The following is an 8,486-nucleotide window of genomic DNA, read 5'->3' as shown; positions in this document are numbered from 1 at the left end:
TAGGGCGCTCACCCTCGACATCACCAGGGTCATCGCGCCTGATCTTATAGCGCAATGCACCACATACCGGGCAAGCGTTCAAATCCTCGTACTCACCGCGGTAGAGGATGCAGTCATTAGGGCATGCATGTATCTTCTGCGCCTCTAACTCTAGAGGGCAGACAACCTTCTTTGCTTCGTACGTACTCTCGGGAAATTCGTTGTCCTTTGGAAGCATATTCTTTATCATTACTAGCAACTTTCCAAATCCCTTGTCAGATACACCATTCTCTGCCTTCCATTGCAACAATTCCAGTGTGGTGCTCAACTTTTTCTTGTCAGCTTCGCAATTCGGGTACAACAATTTCTTGTGATCCTCTAACATGCGCCGCAACTTCTTCTTCTCCAAATCACTTGCGCAATTTCTCTTTGCATGGCAATGGTCCGACCTAGATCATCAGCGGGCTCATCTGATGCCTCTTCTTCAGCTTCTTCCCGCATTGTCGGCTCAGCTTCTTCCCCCATTGTTGTATCATCGTATTCAGGGAACCCATCATGGCTAGGATAGCTGCCGTCGTCCTCTTCTTCTTCATTGTCTTCCATCATAACCCCTCTTTCTCCGTGCTTGGTCCAAACATTATAGCGGGGCATGAAACCGGACTTAAACAGGTGGGCGTGAATGGTTCTTGACTTAGAGTAATTGGTATCGTTCTTACAGCCAACACATGGACAAGGCATAAAACCATCCGCCCGCTTGTTTGCCTCAGCAGCAAGCAGAAAAGCTTGCACACCATTAATGAACTCGGGAGAGCATCGGTCATCGTACATCCATTGTTGGCTCATCTTCATTACACAACACCGAAAAAGACCAAATTAATACAAGTTCATACATAAAGTTCATACAACACTTAAATGCAACAAACAAATAACTCTCTAGCTAAAGAATTTAAATGCAACAACAAATGCGATCAAGATCGCAACTAAGGTAAAAATTGATCCAACAGCATAATGATACCAAGCCTCACTATGAATGGCATATTTTCTAATCTTTCTAATCTTCAAGCGCATTTTCTCCATCTTAATCTTGTGATCATCGACGACATCGGCAACATGCAACTCCAATTCCATCTTCTCCCCCTCAATTCTTTTCAATTTTTCCTTCAAATCCTTGTTTTCTTTTTCAACTAAATTTAACCTCTCGACAATAGGGTCGGTTGGAATTTCCGGTTCAACTAACTCCTACATACAAATATCTATGTCAACTTGATGGGCATAATTTGTCATAAACACAAAATGCAACAAATAGTTTTAAAAGAGAATATACCACATCCAAATCATAACCCGGACGAGGGCCGACGGGGATGGATATCGAAACCATGGCACTATGTATAACAAACAACGTATGGGTAATATAATTATACGAGTAACTATATATCCAAATCACACAAACATAAATTTTTTATATAAAACATTCATGAACAAGAGGCTCACCACAAGGTGGTGCCGGCGACGGGACGTTGCGGGCGACCGACGATGGTTACGACGGAGATTTAGAAGGCACTAAGTAAAACACACATACATATGCAAACTAAGTGTTATTTTGACCTCAAATTGCATATAAATCAAATACGAACACATATATATAATTCCTCCCAAATTACTAAACTCGCAAATCAATCACTATATAAAGCATTGCAAGAGATAATCTAGCAATGAGAGATGAAAGGACAAAGTTGCTAACCTTTGTGATCATTTGAATGGATGGGGGACTTCAAATCTTGACAAATTTTGGGCAAAATGTGTGATGAGCTTGAGAGGAAGAGGGAAAGAACAGAGAGGAGAGGGGAAAGGGGAAGAACAGAGCGAGCTCGGGTGGACGAAGGGTTTATGTAGGCCGACCTTTAGTACCGGTTCGTGATACGAACCGGTACTAAAGGTGCTGGAGGGGCCCCAGACTGACAACATCCTGTCACCACTCACTTTAGTACCGGTTTGTGGCACGAACCGGTGCTAAAGGTTCTCCATGAACCGGTACTAATGAGAGCGGCCGGCTAGCCGTTGGAACCGACACTAGTGCACAGATTAGTGCCGGCTCAAAATCAAACCGGCACTAATGTGCTTCACATTTGACCCATTTTCTACTAGTGTCACTTTCATATACTAGTGGGAATTTTTCATTATAGATTTTGTCTTGTATATTACAATGATGGGCTTCCTCAAAATGCCCTAGGTCTTCGTGAGCAAGCGAGTTGGATGCACACCCACTTAGTTTCTTTTTGAGCTTTCATACACTTATAGCTCTAGTGCATCCATGCATGGAAATCCCTACTCACCCACATTGATATATATTGATGGGCATCTCCATAGCCCGTTGATATGCCTAGTGATGTGAGACTATCTTCTCCTTTTTGTCTTCTCCACAACCACCATTCTATTCCACCTATAGTGCTATGTCCATGGCTCGCGCTCATGTATTGCGTGAAGATTGAAACAGTTTGAAAACATGAAATGTATGAAACAATTGCTTGGTTTGTCATCGGGGTTGTGCATGATTTAAATATTTTGTGTGATGAAGATAGAGCATAGCCAGACTATATAACTTTGTAGGGATAGCTTTCTTTGGCCATGTTATTTTGAGAAGACATGATTGCTTAGTTAGTATGTGAGGGAGTCCTGGATTAGGGGGTGTTTGGGTAGCCGGACAATACCTTCAGCCGGACTCCTGGACTATGAAGATACAAGATTGAAGACTTCGTCCCGTGTCCGGATGGGACATTCCTTGGCGTGGAAGGCAAGCTTGGCGATGCGGATATTCAAGATCTCCTACCATTGTAACCGAATTTATGTAACCCTAACCCTATCCGGTGTCTATATAAACCGGAGGGTTGTAGTCCGTAGGCAATCAACTCCATACACAACAATCATACCATAGGCTAGCTTCTAGGGTTTAGCCTCCTTGATCTCGTGGTAGATCTACTCTTGTACTACCCATATCATCAATATTAATCAAGCAGGAGTAGGGTATTACCTCCATCGAGAGGGCCCGAACCTGGGTAAAAAACATCTTGTCCCTTGTCTCCTGTTACCATCCGGCCTTGACGCACAGTTCGGGACCCCCTACCCGAGATCCGTCGGTTTTGACACCGACATTGGTGCTTTCATTGAGAGTTCCTCTGTGTCATCGCCTTTAGGCCCGATGGCTCCTTTGATCATCAACAATGATACGGTCCAGGCTGAAACTTTTCTCCCCGGACAGATCTTCGTCTTCGGCGGCTTCGCTTTGCGGGCCAATTCACTCGACCACCTGGAGCAGATCGAAAGCTACGCCCCTGGCCATCAGGTCAGGTTTGGAAGCCTAAACTACACGGCTGACATCCACGGGGACTTGATCTTCGACGGATTCGAGCCACAGCCAAGCGCGCCGCACTATCTCGATGGGCATGATATAGCTCTGCCGCCGAACAGCGCCTTGGAGGCCGCATAAGCATCGGTTTCGACCATTGATTCAGAGCATACTGTGTCGATCGAGGATCAGTGGTTAGACGCTGCCTCAGGGGCTGCGATCTCAGAGGCGATCGAGCCGAACTCCAGCCCCACACTCCGCATGGCCCGTGACTCCGAGGATCCGGACTCCTCCCCGGACTCCGAACCCCCCACGCCCCTGCCAATCGAATCCGATTGGGCGCCGATAATGGAGTTCACCGCTGCAGACATCTTTCAGCATTCGCCTTTTGGCGACATCCTGAACTCTCTTAAGTCTCTCTCTTTATCAGGAGAGCCCTGGCCGGACTATGGTCAGCGAGGGTGGGATACGAACGATAAGGAAATTCAAAGCCCACCCACCACCCACTTTGTAGCCACTGTCGACGATCTAACCGACATGCTTGACTTTAGCTCCGAAGACATCGACGGCATGGACGACGATGTAGGAGACGAACAGGAACCAGCACCTATAGGGCGCTGGAAGGCCACCTCGTCATATGACATATATATGGTGGATACTCCAAAAGATGGAGATGACGATGGAACAGTGGGGGATGACGCCCCCAAGAAACAGCCGAAGCGCCAGCGTCAGCGGCGCCGCTCTAAATCCCGCCAAAGCAAAAACGGTGATTCCGGCACGGGAGATAATACTACCCCGGATAACGCCGAAGAACACCCACCTCAGCAAGATTCGGCACAGGAAGATAGAGAAGCCAGCCCTCATGAGAGAGCGGCAGACCAAGAGGTCGAGGATAATAACTATACGCCTCCCTCCGAAGACGACGCAAGCCTCGATGACGACGAATTCGTCATACCATCAGACCCCGCCGAACAAGAGCGTTTTAAACGCAGACTTTTAGCTACGGCAAGCAGCCTCAAGAAAAAGCAGCAACAGCTTAAAGCTGCCCAAGATTTGCTAGCTGACAGATGGACTGAAGTCCTTACGGCCGAAGAGTATGAACTCGAACACCCCTCCAAGAGTTACCCGAAGCGCAGGCCACTACCCCGATCAGAGGAGGAAGCACCTACATCACCAGCGCATGACATGGCAGACCGGCCACCTCGCGGCCGCGACAGAGAGGCCCCTCGGCCCTCCACCCAAGCCATGCCCCGACGCCGCTCAACTAAGGCACGGGAAAATGCGCCCGACCTGCGAGACATACTGGAGGATAAGGCAAGACAAACAAGATCGATCTACGGATCGCGCAGGCGTCCTACGGCATGTGACAATGATCTTCACTCCGGATACAACAAATCCGGCCGGGCCAAACACAACAGACATAGCGCTTCCGAGCTACGTCATGATATAGCCCAGCACAGAGGCGCCGCACACCCGCTATGCTTCACGAATGAAGTAATGGATCATAAAATCCCAGAGGGTTTCAAACCCGTAAACATCGAATCATACGATGGCACAACAGACCCGGCGGTATGGATCAAGGATTATCTCCTTCACATCCACATGGCACGCGACGATGATCTACACACCATCAAATACCTCCCGCTCAAACTTAAAGGACCGGCCCGGCATTGGCTTAACAGCTTGCCAGCAGACTCAATCGATTCTTGGGAGGACCTGGAAGCCACATTCCTCGACAACTTCCAGGGCACTTACGTGCGACCGCCGGATGCCGACGACTTAAGCCACATAATTCAGCAGCCAGAGGAATCGGCTAGACAATTCTGGACACGGTTCCTAACAAAGAAAAACCAAATAGTCGACTGTCCAGACGCAGAGGCCCTAGCAGCCTTCAAGCATAACATCCGCGATGAGTGGCTTGCCCGGCACCTGGGACAGGAAAAGCCGAAATCCATGGCAGCCCTCACGACACTCATGACCCGCTTTTGCGCGGGAGAAGACAGCTGGCTAGCTCGCAGTAACAACTTATCAAAGAACCCTGGTAATTCGGATACCAAGGACAAAAGTGGCAGGACACGTCGGAATAAGCAAAAACGCCGCGTTAACAGCGACAGCAATGAAGACACGGCTGTCAATGCCGGATTCAAAGGCTATAAATCCGGTCAGCGGAAAAAGCCATTCAAAAAGAATACTCAGGGCCCGTCCAGTTTGGACCGACTACTCGATCGCTTGTGCCAGATACATGGCACCCCCGAAAGGCCAGTCAATCACACTAACAGGGATTGTTGGGTGCTCAAGCAGGCAGGCAAGTTAAGGGCCGAAAACAGAGACAAGGGGCTGCACAGCGATGACGAGGAGCCCAAGCCGCCGAACAACAATGGACAGAAGGGCTTTCCCCCACAAGTGCGGACAGTGAACATGATATACACAACCCACATTCCCAAGCGGGAGCGAAAGCGTGCGCTACGGGACGTATACGCGATAGAGCCAGTCGCCCCAAAGTTCAACCCATGGTCCTCCTGCCTGATCACTTTTGATCGAAGGGACCATCCCACTAGCATCCGTCATGGCGGCTTCGCCGCATTGGTTCTCGACCCAATCATCTACGGATTTCATCTCACAAGAGTCCTCATGGACGGCGGCAGTAGCCTGAACCTGCTTTATCAGGATACAGTGCGGAAAATGGGCATAGATCCCTCAAGGATTAAGCCCACAAGAACGACCTTTAAAGGCGTTATACCAGGTGTAGAAGCCAACTGTACAGGCTCAGTAACACTTGACGTGGTCTTCGGATCCCCGGACAATTTCCAAAGCGAAGAGTTAATCTTTGATATAGTCCCGTTTCGCAGTGGCTATCACGCCCTGATCGGACGAACCGCATTTGCAAAGTTCAATGCGGTGCCGCACTATGCATATCTCAAGCTCAAGATGTCAGGCCCTCGAGGAGTAATTATGGTCAACGGAAACACCAAACGCTCCCTCCGTACGGAGGAGCATACGGCGGCTCTTGCAGCGGAGGTACGAAGTAGCCTTCTCAGGCAATTCTCCAGTCCGGCCATTAAAAATCCAGACACTGCCAAGCGCGCCCGGAGTAACCCACAGCAGGACCGCCTGGCACACTCTGAGCAGGCGTAGCAATGCAGCCCCAACCCCAGCTACCGCGACATAGCGAAACCAGTACCTCGCGTACATAACTACGCCCTTGAAATATCATGGGCACAGGGGAAGGGGCACAATAACGGCACGCCCAGAATACGGCTTAAAATGTACTAGGGGCTGCCGGATTCTCTTTTTAATTTTTTTCTTACCTTCAGGACTCCATACTTCGGACGACCTGTTCGACAATTCGACTGCCGCACAAATGATGCAAGATCCAGGGAGGCAGACAAGCCATGCCACACTATGGAACTCCCAGGTAGTCTCTGTTACGAGCGGTATGCCTATTTTAAATACAATTCCGCGGCCTGCCCCCGGTCAGGACATACTGAATAGTCCAATATCTTTTGCTTACCGCACTATTTGTATCGTTCGGCTTTGATAAATAGCCTTTATATAAACAATGCATAGCTTTTGTCTATTTTCTGCATTACTCTCTTTTATATATGTTCATTATTGACATGTTGCACCCGTACACTGTGGTACGGCAAGTACGCCAGGGGCTTCAGTACCCTTTAATATGGTGTGAGAAGTCCGTACACTTTCACAAGTGCGGCACCCCGGACTTATAGCACTATATGCATCGGCTCCGAATCATGATTTGGGTCAATAGTTGGGTTTGCCCGGCTCCTATGTTTTGGTGCCTTACGTTCCGTTATATCGGCTAAGGTAGCACTAGGAGAACCACTGCGATTGTGCCCTGGTTGAGCTGGGTTAAGCACCTCAGTGGAGAAAGCTAATACAGACTGTCATGATGAGGCGAGAGAGCGGTCGTTGTTCGAGAGGTTTTTTTGAGTCCCTAAAGACTTATGCCGCTTCGAGCGAGGAGCCGGATTTGTCCGGCCAAGGCATGGATAGCGCCCCAAACTCGTTCTTCCGAACTAGGGGCTTCACCGAAATTTAAAATTATAAAGTTCTATGGCTAAGTGAGAGTGTTCAAGCATTATAGTCCGATTACCTGGTTCGTTGTGCTGAGCGCCTCCCTCGAAGGACCCAACTATGGGAAAAAGAGCGCTCAGGTTTATCCCGAACACCCCAGCACTAGTGGCATGGGGGTAGAAGCCGATGACTGGCCATCTCTCAATTTTTTGATAAACGGCCGCGTAGAAAATAATATTTTAAATTCAACAAGCATTGCTTAAGCGCCTATGAACAAGTTTTCAGCGCACAGGATAAAAATGAGCGAGTTTATTCAAAAATTACATCCTTGGTACATTCATCCGCCACAAGGCGGGCACCCGCAAGAACATCCTTGTAATAGTTCTCGGGCTTGCGATGCTCCTTCCCCGGCGGCGGCCCGTCCTTCACAAGCTTCTCACCGTCTAGCTTACCCCAGTGCACCTTTGCATGGGCAAGGGCCCGACGGGCACCTTCGATGCAGACGGAGCGCTTGATGACCTCGAGCCTTGGACAGGCCTCCACCAGCCGCCGCACCAGCCCGAAGTAGCTCCCAGGCAGGGCCTCTCCGGGCCACAGCCGAACTATGAAGCCCTTCATGGCCTGTTCGGCCGCCTTGTGGAGCTCGACCAGCTGTTTCAGCTGGTCGCTCAAGGGCACAGGGTGTCCGGCCTCAGCATACTGAGACCAGAACACCTTCTTCGTCGAGCTGCCCTCTTCAGCTCGGTAGAATGCGGCGGCGGCGGATACGCTGCGGGGAAGATCTGCGAATGCCCCTGGAGAACTCCGGATTCGGGTAAGTAACAAGTAGCTTACTTTTATATTTCTGCTTTGCATAAAGAATGCCTTACCCGCTGTTATCTTCTTAATCTCCTCCAACTCTTGGAGGGCCTTTTGGGCTTCGGCCTTGGCAGACTTGGCAGTCTCAAGGGCCGCCACGAGCTCGGACGCTTGGGTCTTTGACTCAAGCTCCAAACTCTCATGTTTTTTCATGAGAGCCTGAAGCTCTTGCTGCACCTCGCCGACCTGAGCCCCAAGTTTCTCTCGCTCGGTGCGCTCCGCGGCCATTTTCTTTTCGGCCTCGGACAGCGCCTGCTTGAGGGTCACCACC

Source organism: Triticum aestivum, chromosome 2A (assembly GCF_018294505.1).
Source record: "Triticum aestivum cultivar Chinese Spring chromosome 2A, IWGSC CS RefSeq v2.1, whole genome shotgun sequence".
In the NCBI taxonomy this organism is placed as follows: Eukaryota; Viridiplantae; Streptophyta; class Magnoliopsida; order Poales; family Poaceae; genus Triticum; species Triticum aestivum.
Note: the sequence above shows the minus strand (reverse complement) of the source record.